This window comes from Heterocephalus glaber, unplaced genomic scaffold (genome assembly GCF_053883595.1).
Source record: "Heterocephalus glaber isolate CG9 unplaced genomic scaffold, H.glaber_assembly_v1.0 deba00001743, whole genome shotgun sequence".
Taxonomy (NCBI): domain Eukaryota; kingdom Metazoa; phylum Chordata; class Mammalia; order Rodentia; family Bathyergidae; genus Heterocephalus; species Heterocephalus glaber.
Genome location: NW_028258449.1, coordinates 2,524,558 through 2,540,029, shown reverse-complemented (window position 1 = coordinate 2,540,029; position 15,472 = coordinate 2,524,558). Strand labels below are relative to the sequence as shown.

The following is a 15,472-nucleotide window of genomic DNA, read 5'->3' as shown; positions in this document are numbered from 1 at the left end:
GGAGGCTGGGGTGGGAGGACCACAAGTTCCAGCTCAGCCTGGGTAACTTGGTAACTTAGTGAGACCCTGTGTCTCACAGAAACGTGCTAGGGATGCAGCTCAATGTGAAGGCCCTGATTCCACCCACAGTACCACACACACACATGCACATGCGCACACACATGTGCACAGAGTTACAGATTTGATGAGAAGTGCTTAACTTGGAAAATTATTTTTAGCATGTAGGTCTTTGGGGGATTTTGGCTTTTGCCAAGAAAGAACACTTGAAGCAGAAATCAGAGGAGCTGGGTTCTAGTTTCCTGGAAGATAACTTCTAGCACTTACTCATGAGAACTTAGAGAAGTTTAGCTTTCACTAATCAGAACCTAGAATCAGTACATGAGGAGATTTTGATCTATTTTATTTATCATTAGTGCTTATTATGTGTAGGACATTATAAGACACATAAAGTTGAGTTAGACATAAGGAGCTTGTAACCTAGCAGAAAGGATATACACACCTCATAAGTCTGTATTATGATAAGTGAATAAGACAAACACAGGTGAGGGGACAGAGGGCCACTCCCAGGAGAGGTTCAGAGATAGCAGGAGGCAGAGGGATCATGAGCAAATCTTTCTGAGGATGCAGAACGGCCACGTAGCACTCACAGAGGCCTGGAGGTAGGAAACACGCGTCGTGTGCAGGCAACCGAACATCCGGCCGAGACAGAGAAAGTCAGGAGCCAGATGGGTAATTCCAGCTTAGAGAGAGAAACAGCGACCGAGAGGGTAAAAGTGCAGAGCAATTGGAGATGGAGGCAGAGGAGAGCTTTTCATAGCTCGAGGTCATTAGATTATGGGACAAGGCCATCTGCTGGAGCAGGAAGATGACAGAAGTCATCTTTGGGTCACTTATTCCGAGGACTTTGCTGAGAGATACGTCTTTGGAAGCCAAATGCCTTTTCGAGGTGACAGTTTGATACAGCTCCCAGCTCCTCTGATTTTTATTTCAAGAGTTCTTTCTGGGCAAATGTCAAAATCCTCCAGAGACCTACACAGTAAAAATAATTTTCTAAGTCAAGCACTTCTCATCCAATAAATAACTTTGATCTATGCACATGATAATACAGGCTATAAAAGAATCAAACGAATCCTTATAACACCTCTTTTTAGAGAAGAAGGAAGGAGATTTATTGCTTTCCACTGAAAGCATGCAGCAGAAACGGTGGGTATCAAACAAAGATGGAGGCCTGTGGTGGCTCAACTGACCTGGGACACTGAGCAGCCCCTTTTCTTTATTCTGACACTGTGTTTGTGGACCTGGGACCAGCTGACCTGGGAGAGCCAAGAAAGGAGGTCTGGGTCTGCTGCTCTGTGGAGCCGTGGGCTCTGAAGTGGGTGGTTCCAATCAGTGTTAGCTTTGGTTAACTTTATTGGCTTGGTGGAACTGGAAGTCAGACACCCTAACAAGCCTCTCAGTCTTTGAAGCCAGTGGGTCATCCAAGCTTGGGGTGTGGTGCCTGCGGCCAGTTTGGGGTTGGGAGGTGTCCATGTCCAGGGTGGTGTGTGGTGTCAGTGGTATCTCTAGAGACTGGAAGAGAATAAGGAGTTAGGGGCCAGAGAAGCAAGTTTGGGTAAACAGTCTGCCCTGCTCTCAGCTCTGGCTGAAAAAGCTGCCAGCAGTTTTGTAAGTGGAAGCACTGTTTGCGTAGAGATGAAAGTGGACTTACTGGATGAGGAGCAGAGTAGACTGACGGCCCCTGGCACTGGCAAATGGAAAGAGCAGTGGCATGCTTTTCCATGTGCACTCACGTGTGCATCACGAGACCGAACCTCTCCGGCCAGCGTCTGGGGGCATCCTGACTGTGCGTGGAGACCCTTTCCAGCAGGGGTGTTTTAGGTTTTGGAGATTTCCCTGCCAGAACTGAGTTAAGAGTCAGTTTCTGAAACCAATGCCGGCATCCAGGCAGGAGACGGCTGCTCCTGCCTCGTGTTACTGTGGAGCTAAAGGAAGCCACACTTTGCACAAAATGTAGGAGTAAAATCTATGGACAGAGCCCATGGGATTTTACAGGCTGTGGGAAGTTAACCTCAACAAAACATTTCTGGAAAGTACAAAATAAATTTTGGCTCATTGGTGGGCCAATTGGTGCTAGCATGCTTTGAAACTCCCATTTTTCCTGTATGTCAGTCTTCATCAGTTAGGAGAAACCATGACAACTCTGTAGCCCAGGGTTGGGAGATTTTTCTTAAAAGACGATAGTAAATATTTCAGGATTTATGGGCATCTGGTGTCTATTACAACTACTAACACTACTAACACTAGCTACTGTTGTAGCTACAGACAGCACACAAACAAGTAGGGTTGGTTTGTTCCAATAAAGCTTTATTTATTCAGGCAAGTGGTGAGCCAGGGTTTCCTCATCCCTACTCTGGTCCATGCCTGGATTTTACTAAGTCCAGAGGAGAGTCTGGCATCACAGTACACAGTGGCAGGTGTGGGACAGAAATCTACTTCACTAAAAATCTTTAAAAATTGTTTTATTAAATAACTAGAAAAGGACATTCATGAGGCAGGAGGAAGGTATAAAGAATGCAGCAAACTTCTGGTGGCCATGATGTGGTCCCTTCCTGAGAAGCTCTGTGTGTGCCCTGCATGGCATGTTCCCTTCCTTGTCCTTCTCTCCCTCAGAGGTGATCCCTTACCTGAACTCTGGGATTTTCATTCCATTGTTTTCCTCTATGGATTCACTGCATGTACTGGTGTTGTTTTTCCAGGGTTCGTCTCAGATGGTTTTCTTCCATCTAACACTGGAAGGTTTAGAAAAGACAGACTGAGCTTGGTGAATGGCGGTGGATTTCCTTTGTGGCTTGCTCTTGGCTAGAAGGAGGAGTGGGAGCAGAGCGGAGTGCCCATGGTGTCTGCCTTCAGTTCCTGGGTTTCGTGTGACACTGCAGAGAGCACGAGGGGTGAGACACAAGAGTAGGACTTTAGTGGCTTTTTCTTCTTGGCCCCTTTCCCGAGGAAACTGAAGTAAATCAGGGCTGTTTCCAGGAGTGGCAAGCTCTCTTGGTCTGGTTGTGATTTTATCTTTGAACTAAAAGCATATTATAGTACCGTAACTTTTCTAAGTTATATTAACTGGAGACATTTTTTTAAAGAAAAATTTTGTTTGAGGTATATAGTAACAGTTCAATTTAAGCATAATATTTGGTCAATAAAAAGCTACTTTTAATATTTGTGAATATTAGATATGTAGATGTTAGATATCAAGATATGATTTACATGGATATATTTCCTTGTTTTCTAAGTACCCCAGACTTTTTAGAGTCTAACTTTTCAGGGCGTGTGTTTTGCTGTCTGCTTATGTGAAAGCTCCATTTCACCGCTTTACCTCCTTTAACTCACTGTAGGTTGTTCACTAGGGACAGTGAAGAGTGTGGGTTGATCCTTCAGCGTTCCATCCCTGGGCTCCTCCTCGAAGTGAGTGTAATCTCCGACTGTGGCATTAATGGAGAGAGCTGAGGTTTTGCTCCAAGAGGTTGGCACCATGTTCTGATATCTTTCTCTGTCACCTCAAAGTACTTTTAAAGTCCCCATCCTGACTGCGGCTTCTCTAGCCTACCATTTCCTGTTTGATCACTTCGGTCTACTGCCGTCCTATCTGGCCTGCTGCTGTCTTCCTAATCACCCCATACCTTTATGAAAACACCACTGCCTCATCTGTCCCGCAGAGGTTGAGGACAGCTGGCGATGTTGGCGCTCGATCACAGTGAAAGTTTCTCCCGGTGACTGTCGTGAGCAGCATGGTTGAACCTGCTGCTGCACCACAGAGTGGTTTGAACCCAGCACCAGATGGAGATGTTGGAAAGGGAACGCTTGGCACGAGGCAGGCAGTGCGCGGTCGATGCTGCCTAGGTCTTGGGCTTGTGCAGTGGCCTAGCGATGGCGCCATGACTGAGGTCACGAAAGGAGACGAGGTGCTTGGCAGAGAAAATACTGATCCATTTCAGACATGAGACTGTGCAATCCACAGTTCATCCATCTGGGGTAAGAATTACTGGTAGACATGAGGGCTGAGCATAAGTGGAGTAGGAATTTGTTCTCTATTAAAATACCAAAGAATCCCTGCCCGTGCTGACCAACTTCTGCTCACCCACTTCCAGCCGTGGAGGTGGAGGGCCCTTCTGTCCCAAGAGCTCAGCGGCAGAGAGGCTCTTCCCTGCTGACCCCACCTTGCCTGTGTCTGGGCCTGCCTGCCATCCTTTCCCCGGGGAGCAGCTGGCTCCTCACAGCTCCTGCACGCAGCTTGCAGATCTGAGCTCCAGCTCTGCTGCTGGTGACCCGAGTGTGCAGCTTGGGTCATGACTCATGCATCAGAGGACTGGAGTGCCTGAGGGGAGCATGGCAGGGCCAAGGTCCCTGTGTCTCGTCTCTGTGTCTAGCCGGAGGCATCATGAGGTCAGGCTGGACTCCCTTGGCCAAGGAGTAGCAGTGGACCCTGCAGATTCATGGTGGAGGCAGAAAGCTTGTCCTAGCTGTGTGTCCTGGTGTCTTCCCTGCTATGGCCGTGAGGCCACTGGCAGTGGTTGCAGGGGTGGAGCGAGGCCTTCCCTAACTCCGGGCCGTGGCCAGCAGTGCCCAACCCCTCTCTCAGGGTGGGATCTGCCTACCCGGCAACCCTCTCCAACAGAGAGGGTTGGGGACTTGGGATGGTGGCTGGGACTGTGGGGAGTGGCACGCTCCGCGGACAGCAGTATGGGAGTGGTCGGCTGGCCCTCGAGGGCCCCGCTGTCTGCCCATGCATCCAGCGGCACGGCAGTTCTCCCAGATGCCCTGGGTGTCATCCAGGAGGGGGGGTGACCTCTCCTCACACCTCCTCCCCTCCCTCCCCTCCCCGTCTCCTTTCTCCCTTTCTCCCTCCCTTCCCCACCCATCACCTTCTCCTAGCTGCTCTCCACGCCAGAGTCTGAGTTTGAGTCTCAGCCTTGTCGAGGTGTGGAAGCTTGAGTTAATTCACCCCACCCTTGTCCCCTCGGTACATGGAGCCAGCGAGGAGGCCTCTGTGCAGGGTTTTAGGGGACCCTGGTCAGCGCACAGCAGGGTTCACAGGTCTTTTCAGGAAGGCAGGTGTCTGGGTCAACACAGCACGCAATTTGGAACACTTGCATCTGGGCCCTGCCCTGGTGCTGTTCCTGGCTGAGGGGCCCCGGGCCTTCAGCCCTGCTCTGCCCACTGTGCCTGCCTGGAGGCTGCTGCAGGGCACTCACTGCCTCCTCCCTGGCTGCCGAGTATGTGAGGCTTGTCTCCACAGGGTTTCCTCCAGCCGGCAGCTCCCCCAGCCCATCAGCCGCCCGCTCCCCCAGCCCATCAGCCGCCCCTTTGTGCCGCATGCCCAGTCTACTGTTGTGTGTCTAAACTCGCACGCCGCTTACTCCGCTCAGTCCTCCGCCATGGCTTCCCTCCTCCACCGGCCAGAGGCTATCGGAGGCGCTTTCACCCACTCATCTCCAGGTCCCCACAGCCTCCGAGCTGAACCACATTCCTTAATTCCTGGTAACCTGGGACAATCCTCTTTCCCTCCAGTTCCCTTAAGCTTGAATTCCAGGAGCTGGGTGTGGGAATGCACAGCTGTGATCCCAGCACTCTGGGAGGCTGAGGCAGGAGGATCACACGTTCAAGCCCAGCCTGGGTGATTTGCTGAGACTTTGTCTCAAACAAAAAATGGAAAGGGCTGGAGCTGTAGCTTAGTGTGAAGGCCCTTGACTACCTCCGATATCCTGCAGGAAGTTTCTGAGAACTGAATCACCTTTCTCCAGGGTAGAAAAGTGCTTACTTCCAGGCAGGTACTTCAGAGTCTAGAAGCTGTGTTTCCATGGCTGCCCTGCAAGGTTACAGGGAGGAAGCTAGAATAGAGATCACCCAGAAATGGAAACATTACATTCTGGCATAAAATTAATAGACACGGTGTTCATTTGAAGCAAACTGGGCCGACCCACCTTGTAAAGTGAGTCACCGTCCAGCATCTCGGCGTCTTGGGTACACTATGTCTTATTCAGAAGCCCCACACCACATAGTCATGATATTGACTCGGCCTTTTAGTTTTGTTTTTTTGTATCACTGGGAATTGAGCCCAAGGCCTTTGCACTGAGCTGCACCCTTAGCCCTTTTTTGAAAATTAAAAAAAAAAAAATTTGGGACAGGGTCTTGCTAAGTCACTAAGTTATCAGAATGGGCTACAATCCTTTGGCCTCAGCTTCCTGGAGCGCTGATGGCACAAACCACCTTACCTAGCTGATTTAGTCATCTTTTAATATTAGTTTTGTAATTTAGAAAAGTATTTCAGAGGTAATATAGAAGTCACATTTTCTTCAAGAACTGAAAAAAAAAACAAAAAACAAAAAAACCCAGATGTGCTTCAGAAATGATACAGGCTTGCAAACAGGCTCGATGTTTTTGCCTTTGGCAGCTTGCCTGCTGCTTCTGGGCACGACAGCGTGAACTCCCCGTTTCTGCTTGCACTTCGGGGTCTGGGTAGGTCCCACACACCGAGTCCAGTACCGAGGAGCAGAGCATGGTGCCGGAGGGTGAGTTCTCAGTGTAGTCCGGGACCCTTGGCCCGGAGGGCTTGGAGGGAGGAGAGAGCCGTGGAGTTTCAGGATCGAGGCCCTGTGCTGAGCCTGCAGGTGGGGGAAGGGGTGTTGGCTCCTCAGTAACCTTCGGGCAGCCTGTGGATGCCTGAGTGCCAGGCAGTGGCCGAGCCGGGCGTTCTGCTCTCTTGCACTGGGAGCCGGACTGTGGTTTGAGGAGGGCCTGGGAATGCACACCGCACGCTGAGCTCCAGAGGTGAGACCACAGCAGAGCCAGGACTGGCTTCGGCTCACGGGTAGGGAGTAACTCATTTTCCCTGCGGTGACTCCTTCTGTGTTAAACGCTCAGGGCGCCGAGCCCCAGCTGGCGACTCAGTGCTGTGTGCCAATGCAGCTGCTGATTGTATTCTGCACCAGTCATGCTCAGCCGTGGAACAGGCTGCTTCATTGTGAGAGCTTTCCTAGCAAAAGGCAAGTAAATCAGGTGACAGAAAGCAAGCCTGCAGTGTACAGAGCATGAAAACTGACCTTGACCATTGTGCCCTGGAGAACTGTCCAGGTCAGTGGACAGGTGACACTGGCGGTGGTTGGAGGTAGGCAGAGCTTAGAGTGACTTAGGCCTTCCTCCGCCAGGTTACAGTGAAACCAGGACCTGGACAGATTCCCCTTGCACGGGTGACTTGTAGATGTTTTTAGGTAAGCATCTATTAAACAATTGTTTTAAAAACCCGGGTAACTCTCCAGTCATCAGGGAAGAAATACTGTGGCCACATATTACGTGACAGGCTAGCTTAGGGTCAGCATTGAGTGATGTTCTGGGGGAGAATGAACCCAGGCTCCTAGAATCCCCAAGCCTGTGGCCTGGATGCTTTGGGCATCAGCCTGGGACCCGTGACAGCAGGGATGTTTCCATTGCCCTTTGCAAAAGACAGGCGCCTCCATAATATTTTTTTAACCAGTTCACCTAAATGAATGTTGCTATTTTGCCATTTTTCATATCCACTGTTCTAAAGAGCAAACCATTATTGTCAGCAAGGAAAGCATTTCTGCATTCATTATGTGAGGCAGCAAAGCTTCCTGTCACGGCGGTGTAAAGGCTTGAAGCATCTGCAGCAGCCCCCTGCACGTGGCCTTTCTCATTCACGTCACCAGCCAGCCCCACAGCGTGGGCACCCAGGAAGGGCGCTGAACTGCTGTATTGCAGCTGCATCCACTCATTCCTAGTGCCGAGGCATCCAGGATGGAGCCATAGACATCGTGACGGAGTGTGAAGAAGGAAAAGCACACAGCAATGAAGCACTGACTTTCATGTTAATGACCATCCGTGGGTCCTACTTGCTTTTCGAATTGTATTTTTTATAAAACTCAGCACATGAATCTGTTAAACAGCCAAGAATATGGAGTCTCAGGGTGCTTTATTAAATTACTCAGTGAAATAAACATGGTTGAGTACCGATGGTATGCAGGGGTACAATTTGGAAGGGCACAATTTTGCCCACTTTCCCTGGTAGAGGAGGTCACGAGACACAGGTGACCGGGCACAACTGCAGGGCGTGCTGTGCCTGTGCGGGCAGACCTGATGCGGTGGTGGAGCAGAGCTTGCTTCCTTCTGAAGTCACCTGGTGCAGGACTCACCGCGCTGGAATTGGGAGCTGGGTAAGAAGCACCTGTTTAACACATTGTCAGCAGCACTGAGCTCTTCCAAGGAGCTGGATGCCATTCAGGGGTCCAGAGACGTTGAGTTCTTACAGTGGCTGCAAGCAGTTACGGAAGAATGATCCCATCTTCCAAGCGACTGGATCAGTAAGCAAAGAGCTCAAGAGGAAACTTAGCCTTCAGATAACCTGATAACTTTTTTTAATGTTTGCAAATGATGATTCATTTGATTAAAGCTGATCAACTAGTAAAAGAAGTGTCAATGATACAAACTAAAGCACAGTGGCGAGGTTTGTATGTGATTCTACTTTATAGGAAGCCAAGTCTACATCTTCTTTCCTATCCTTGTTCAAATGAGCAATGAATTCTGTTGGAATTTGCATGTCAAGTATGAAGAGAAAGAATGAGTCAGAAGACTGTCTCCAAGATCTCTGTGGATAAAAGGAGGTTTTTACTCAAACTCCAAACTTTACTTTCCAGAATGAGATTGAAAAATAACTCCTGGTGACAGCAGGTCCCTGTTTGCTGGTGGGGGAGCTGCGCAGGTGGAGGTGGCCCTTCACAGCGAGAGTGTGCCCTGCCGGTGACCTGCAGCCCAGCAGCGTCCCTTCTGGAGGGCTGGTACTGTTCACGCTGATAAGGAGATGGCTTCCTGCCACCCCAGCCTCTACTCCAGCCTGGAGGGGTCCTTGGGGAGAGCTGGGAGGATGGGAGGGAGGGTCATTCTTTCCCAGGGACAGATCGGTCTGAGGACAAGGAGGCGGGAGGAATGACTAGGTCAGTGTCAGAGAGTTTGCTGGTGTTGTGGCTACAGAGGAGAGTGTTGGAGACCAGGCCGGGCTGCGTGTGTCCTCATCCCCGCTGTGGCCTGGAAACACTGAGAACTGCCCTCATCCGAAGCTGTTCATCCTCCAGGCAAGGACGGCTGCCTCCTTCTTCATGTCTTCCGCAGAGAGGGGACATTTTCAGCATGAAGATAGCATTATTTTGGGCTGGGATGTAGCTCAGTGGTGCCCCACCTGCCTGCCAAGCTCAGGATCCTGAGTTCAATCCCCTGTACCACACACACACACACAAAAGACAGCATTGTTTTGACTACTTAGAAGCTACCTAGGGGAGACAAGAGGTTGTTCCAGTCCTGCTACATGGGTAGTGATGATTTTTTCCTTTTTTCAAATTTTTTGAAAATAACTTATTTGGTGTCTCTAATGAAGTACTTTAACAACCGAGAATGAATATAAGCTATTTCTAGCTCTTCTGCCTTCCAGGTTCTTGGTATTATGGATATTGCACAGTGATTAGAAATCTTAGGATTTGGACTCAAACGCTCTGGATTCTGTAGTGCCTGGGTTGCTTGCTGGCTATGTGTACCCAGGCAAGTTTCTTACCTAAGTCTCAGCCTCTTTATTTGTAAGGAAAGATACTGCTAGTACCTACCTTTCAGGGTGGTCATGTAGGATAAGTGAAATGATCCCTGCTGTGTGCTCAGTACCCGTGCACACACACACACCCACATGACAAGGGTCATTATCATGTTCCCTGGGGGAGCAGAGACCAGGACAGTGTCAGCGAGAGTGCTGGCTTTGGTAGAGACACTGCCCAGAAAATAAGGGTGAGGAGAAATCAAAGGTGGACCCATGCCCAGAGGAACAGTTTATCTTACAAAGTTATTGCCTTTCCAATTAAGTAATGGGCAAAAAGATGCCTCATAAAGAAGATATCTATATAAAAAGAAGACATACATATTTAACATTATATTTTGGTATACATGGGAGACAAATAAGAGCATGAAAAGTGTCTCAGCATCATTCATCATTAGTAAATTGCAAACTAGAGCAACAGTGAGATACCACAGCACATCTACTGGAATGGCAAGAGCCCAACAGCAACCACAGAAAATCCCTGAGAGGCACCAGCTGCCAGCAAGGACACAGGGCGCCAGGTGTCATCACTCGTGGCTGGTAGGAATGAGAAGGCACGGCCTGGCAGTTTCTTACAAAGCTAAAAATACTCCTCTGCAGTCCAGCAGCTATTCTCAGAGAGACATAACAAAGTGATTAAAAACTTGCCAGATCGAAACCTGGGGACGCTTATGACAGTTTTATGCATAATCACCCCAAACTGGAACCAACCCAAAGATCTTTTAGTGGGTGAATAGCTGTGGCACATCCAGGTAACTGTTATTCAGTGTTAAAAGGCCATGAGCTATCAGGCCACAGGAAGACGTGAATGAACCCCAAGTGCATCTTGCTGAATGTGCACACGTTGTGTGACTCCAGTGTGCATCATTCTGGAAGAGGACAGACTGTAGTGACCGAGAGACTGTCACTGTTGGTTGGGACCCAAAGGCAGGGCTGAACAGGGCCAGCACAGAGGGTACTTTTGAGGTTGACGAGTTTATTTTTTATGAAATTATAATCGTGTGGATATTTGATACTGTACCTTTGTTGAAATCCTTTTAACTTTCACAGTACTCAGTGGCCCTTATCATTTGAGAAGTCAGAAAATTCCTGGATAGAATGCAGGAAGTGATAAGGTTGTGTGTGTTATCCACGCATGGGGCAGTTTTGCTGAGAGGAATGAGAGAAAAAGGTGTTGATGTGAATGTCTTCGGAAATGGAGTTCGTGGGACTGGAGGCAGAAGGAGGAACTGCAGGCAAGCACCATGTTCTAGTTGGACGTTGTTTCCCAGATGGTGTGGTTGGTAATCCGACCCTGCAGGACTTGAGCATCAGACCGAGGAGTGGAGGGAGGTGGGCGCTGGGTTTCTCGGCTTTCTTGCTGTCACAGTGAGCACTGACAGATGATTTGGGGAGGGGCTGGAGCTATCTGTGAAGCTTAGAATTGGAGCATCTGTCTGACTCCTCTTTAGCTTCACATGGATAGAGATGGCTGTACTTGGAAATGCTTATAGGTGTATATCTGTACCTCAGTTGTTGTGTACACATTTATTTCCCTCCTTTGTGCCCTGGGAAGGCCTAGAAGTGACAAGGCCTCAGTAGCCGGAAGCACACCCATCCCACTTGTATCCCTTGGCAACAAAATGGGTGATTCTAAGACCAGGCAGGAAGTATACAATATGGGCCTGTGTATCTTGCAGCACCAGAAAATGGAGAAGTGCTCAAAACAAAACCAGAACAACAAAAACAAAATCAGCAATGATTTGGGTTATGTCAACGAGGCTCAGGAGCTAATTGAAAGAGTTCCCAATGGCCAAAATTGGAACTTTTTGGGCAAGAAAATAAAATAGTATTGGATTACAATCCCAAATATAAAATAAATACCCAAGAGACCATAGTGATTTAAGAGTGCGGTATGGAAGGGGTATTGAAGGTACCTTACAGTGGAGAAAACTGACAGGAAGTACAGGTGATGAAGGTGAGCATCAACCCTTTTCATAGTGTGTGTGTTCCTGATAGATGTGATCGCATTGATTCTGTATTCCTTTTGTAGTTTTCCTCTCAAAACCCATAAGCCCCACCCGATCGGGAGGCAGATCCCAAGTGAAGTTATTCTGCAAACTCCTGATCAGGACTGTCAACCTCACCAAAACTGAGAAGAACCAGAAGCTGAGAGCAGCTGAAAGCAGCCTCAGGAGGCGGGTGGAGGATTGTAATGGGTGTTCCAGACAGAATTCTGGACAGAAATAGCACATAAATAGGTAAAAACTGAGGTGCTCCGAGTGAAGCACGGGTTCTAGTTGATTATCAGTATCAGCAGTGGTTCATTAACTGTAAAAAGTGTGCCACATGTAAAATGTTCATAGGGGAAACTGAATAGTGGATAAAAGCAACTCTCTGTCCTACTCTCATAATTTTTAAAATCTAAAGCTGTTCTAAAATTTAAGATTCATTATGAAAATAATTGTCTAGTTAAAAAGAATTTTAAAAGGTAAAGTTATGGCTCCCACAGAGGTAAACAGTGATTACAGAGTTAGACTTTTCCTGAACTGATAATGTCAGAAGTAGGCAGGTGTGATAACTGGTTTCCAGACCCCAGAGACTGGCTGTGTTCACAGGTCATGGCTGTCGAGGTGCGTGTCATCTGGCTTCCTGCTGTGAGGAAGGCCAGCTGGTATGGGCTCTACTGGACAGGCATGAAGTCAGTTATCTGCAGTGCACACTGTAAGATGACACCTGCAGGGTCAGTCAGAGGTGCGGTGTCTTCTGCCGACACACACACATTTCCCCACAGCACATTTACCACACACCATTTGCCGGGGTGATATTTTAGCATCCCCAATACATACTGAGGCAGTTCTTGGAAGCCTCAGTTTCTTGACAATTCTAATGTTCCCCTTGCCTCTGAAACCTCATTCATTGATTGCCTTTCTGGTTGCCATTGGTTCTGGCTGAAATATTTCAGCTTCTCTGCTTTCCTGGTACATGGAAGATGCCGGCTGTCCCTGCAGTTAGGGGAGGAGTGACCAGTGAGAAAGAGGGAAGGTGGCTCAGTGCTCCATGGGTGGAAGTTCTAAGGGCTGTGGTGAGATCCACCGTGTTTCCTTTTCCTGCCTCCGAGAGTGAGGATGTATGTGTCCAGATTGGAGCTCTGTGCGCCTGATCCTCTCAGTGACTCAGGCGAGCAGAGGCCTTTAATGGGCTGTGCTGATCTGGGGGGTGAGAGTGAGAAGTAAGTGTTATTGTGCTGTCACTGGAAGAAAGATGGTGGAATTGTTATGCTGGCTGGTGTGGGTGGCATCCTGGGTATGCCACTTCCTAGGGCAGGTCCCTTAGTCTCTATGTGCTTTGATTTCTTACCTGGAAAATTAAGGTAGTAATATTGCAGATGCCACGGGATCATTATAAAATTAAATAATATATTACATTGTTCCTTAGCATGAAGTCAGTTGCAACTGGCTCCTTGTTCATTTGTCGGTCTTTCTGGCTCTTAAATAAAAATTTGTCAGTGGTTGCTCATATTATACATTTGGATAGAATCTGTTAAGTGCAGCACTGTTCCTGTGCCTCCTGGGCTGGGGGTCGTGGGTACTGGTCCATGTGCTGTCTCAGAGTGCTCCCTGCAAGATGGGCTCGGTCATCTTTCTGTTCTAGTGTTTTGATGTGGAGTGGCTTGTGAGGCATGAAGAAGCCAGACACTGCACTGAAGGGGATGGTGTTGGTCACTGACAGGCAGGGTGTGAGCCTGGGGAGGACTAAGACGCTTTTCTTGGAGTTGGAAATCTTTACTCCTTGTCTTAGTCACTTTCTTGCCACTGTAACACAATACCCGCTGCCCACACCTTAAAGGAGGAGAGGTTTACTTTGGCTCACGGTTTGTAGCGGTTCCAGTCTGTAGTCAGCTAGTTCCAAGGCAGGGCAGCATCACAGAGGGCGCTGGCAGAGGAGAGCTGCTCACAACATGGCGGACAGGAAGCAGAGAGCCATGGGAGGAAGCAGGAGGGGAGCTAGACTCTTCCCAACCACACCTCCACGGAGCCTCCTCTTCCCACCAGACCCCACCCCCTAACATCACATTTAGCTCTAATGCCCCATAATGCAATCACCTTCCAAAAGCCCCACCTTTGAGTCCAGGAGGCTTTGCGGGGAGCAACCAAATATAAACTGTAAGACTCTGGAAATGGAATTTGCCTCTTTTCTGTGTTATTAACCAAATGACTTCTTCATTTCATTATAACATTTATGTTAAGTGAAAGAATTGAATTAGTGGAATAGTTGCAGGATAGCACAATTGTAGTAGAAAGTGTGAAAAAAGTGGGTAAGGCTGCTCCTGGAGAACTCTGCTCATCGCAGTTGTGAGTGCTCCAGATGATGCCCAGTGTGAAAGACACTTGCCGTAGTCCCAGGCCCCTGGATGGACAGACACAGAACTCAGTAGGGGATGAGCTGGGATATTTTCTATAAATTTATGGGAGCTGTTTTCTCAAAGTGGGCAAAGAACCAGCATTATTTGCAAGCCAATTTATTATTCTTTGCAAACCAAAGCACAAAAGCCTTTTGTATTTTGATTCATGAGCAGTTTAATTTCCCAGCTCAATGAGAAAGGATATGGAGATAAAACTGAGGTACATTTATGCCTTCAGTATCTAGTGGGTGCATTTCTTCTAAAAATTGGTTCCTATGGAATGATAACAAACCATTCGGGTTATATTAGTTATCTGTCAGTTGCTGAGTGATACTTATGATGATATGAGCCTATGAAACAGAGAAACAAGAGGCACCATTATTAAGTGAGGTCCTTTTCACAGTTTGGGGGTGAAAACTTGCTAGCTGTGGTGAGAATGCCTGCCTTGATTATAAAACTGGCTTGCAGAAAGTCCATCACCTCATTTTGGCAGATATAAACTTCTGATAAAGGTAGTGTAATTTAATTAAACAAATACAAGTTAAAAAGTACATAAATGAAACTTTAATAAATAAATAAGCATTCCTTTTCTGTTCCTGTGCCTCTGCCTACCTCATTGTTCCAGCCTCTGTACTTTCAGCCTTGCTGCCTCTCCCACCTGAGGCTTCCTGGAGCCCAGGATGCAGAGAGCTATGCGCCTCTCTGAGCGTCAGCTGGCGTCCCCTGAGTCCACACTGACCTCTCGGAGCAGAACGCTCCTAGGTCCTGCAGTGGGTACATCCTGGTGTGACACCGTTGTGCAGTCTTGGGTCTTTCTAGCCCTTGTTTCTGTACTTTTTTCCTTTTGCCTTGGGGCTGGTTACTTAAGGAAAGTGCTCATCACCAGAATTCTGGGCCCAGATCGAGACAAATACAAGCTGATGGGTGAATTCTCAGTTGCTGGGTAATTGAAGGCAGTCGTCACAGGGCACAGATACCTTTTCAGGTGAATCTTCCAGCGCTGGATAGGGTTCACCTTGAGTTTGAGTTAATTTGCATTGAGGTCAAGCCTGACAACCACCACAATAATAGCAGATATATATGTATATATCTCCCTCGCTCTGCCTAATCAGCACTGTAAACAAATCCCACTGTCCTTATCCACTACATAAATAAGATGAAAAGAGCAGGCCCCCCGGCCCCGGCCCCAGTGCTGGGGGTCCATCCAGGCCCCATGCCTGTGAGGCAAGTGCCCTGCCACTGAGCTGCATCCTCAGCCCTAGAGAACGGTCTTTTTATATTTGGCCTACTAGTGGCCTGTGCTCTTGCAGAACCTGAAGTGTGTTCTTTTTCTTTAAAAGAGGGCACAGAAAACGTGGAGGTCATCACTTGCTATAACACAAGCCACCCAAAACTTAGTGGTTTCATATAGCATTTTAGTATTCAAGAGTGAGTGTTCAAAA

The 15,472-nt window shown here is 48.2% G+C and overlaps 1 protein-coding gene across 3 annotated transcripts in view; it reads left to right on the top strand.

Annotated features, from left to right (window-relative positions):
• Positions 1 to 15,472, top strand: part of Plcl1 (phospholipase C like 1 (inactive)) — a 282,823-nt gene that overhangs the window by 71,527 nt on the left and 195,824 nt on the right. Inside the window, exon 1 of one of the 3 annotated variants that reach the window (XM_021249791.2) lies at positions 6,353 to 6,566. The exons of the other annotated variants lie outside the window; for them this stretch is intronic. The gene's annotated coding sequence lies outside the window, so the exon portion shown is untranslated. Of the gene's footprint in view, positions 1 to 6,352; positions 6,567 to 15,472 lie in introns of those variants that run through there. 3 annotated transcript variants of the gene reach the window in all.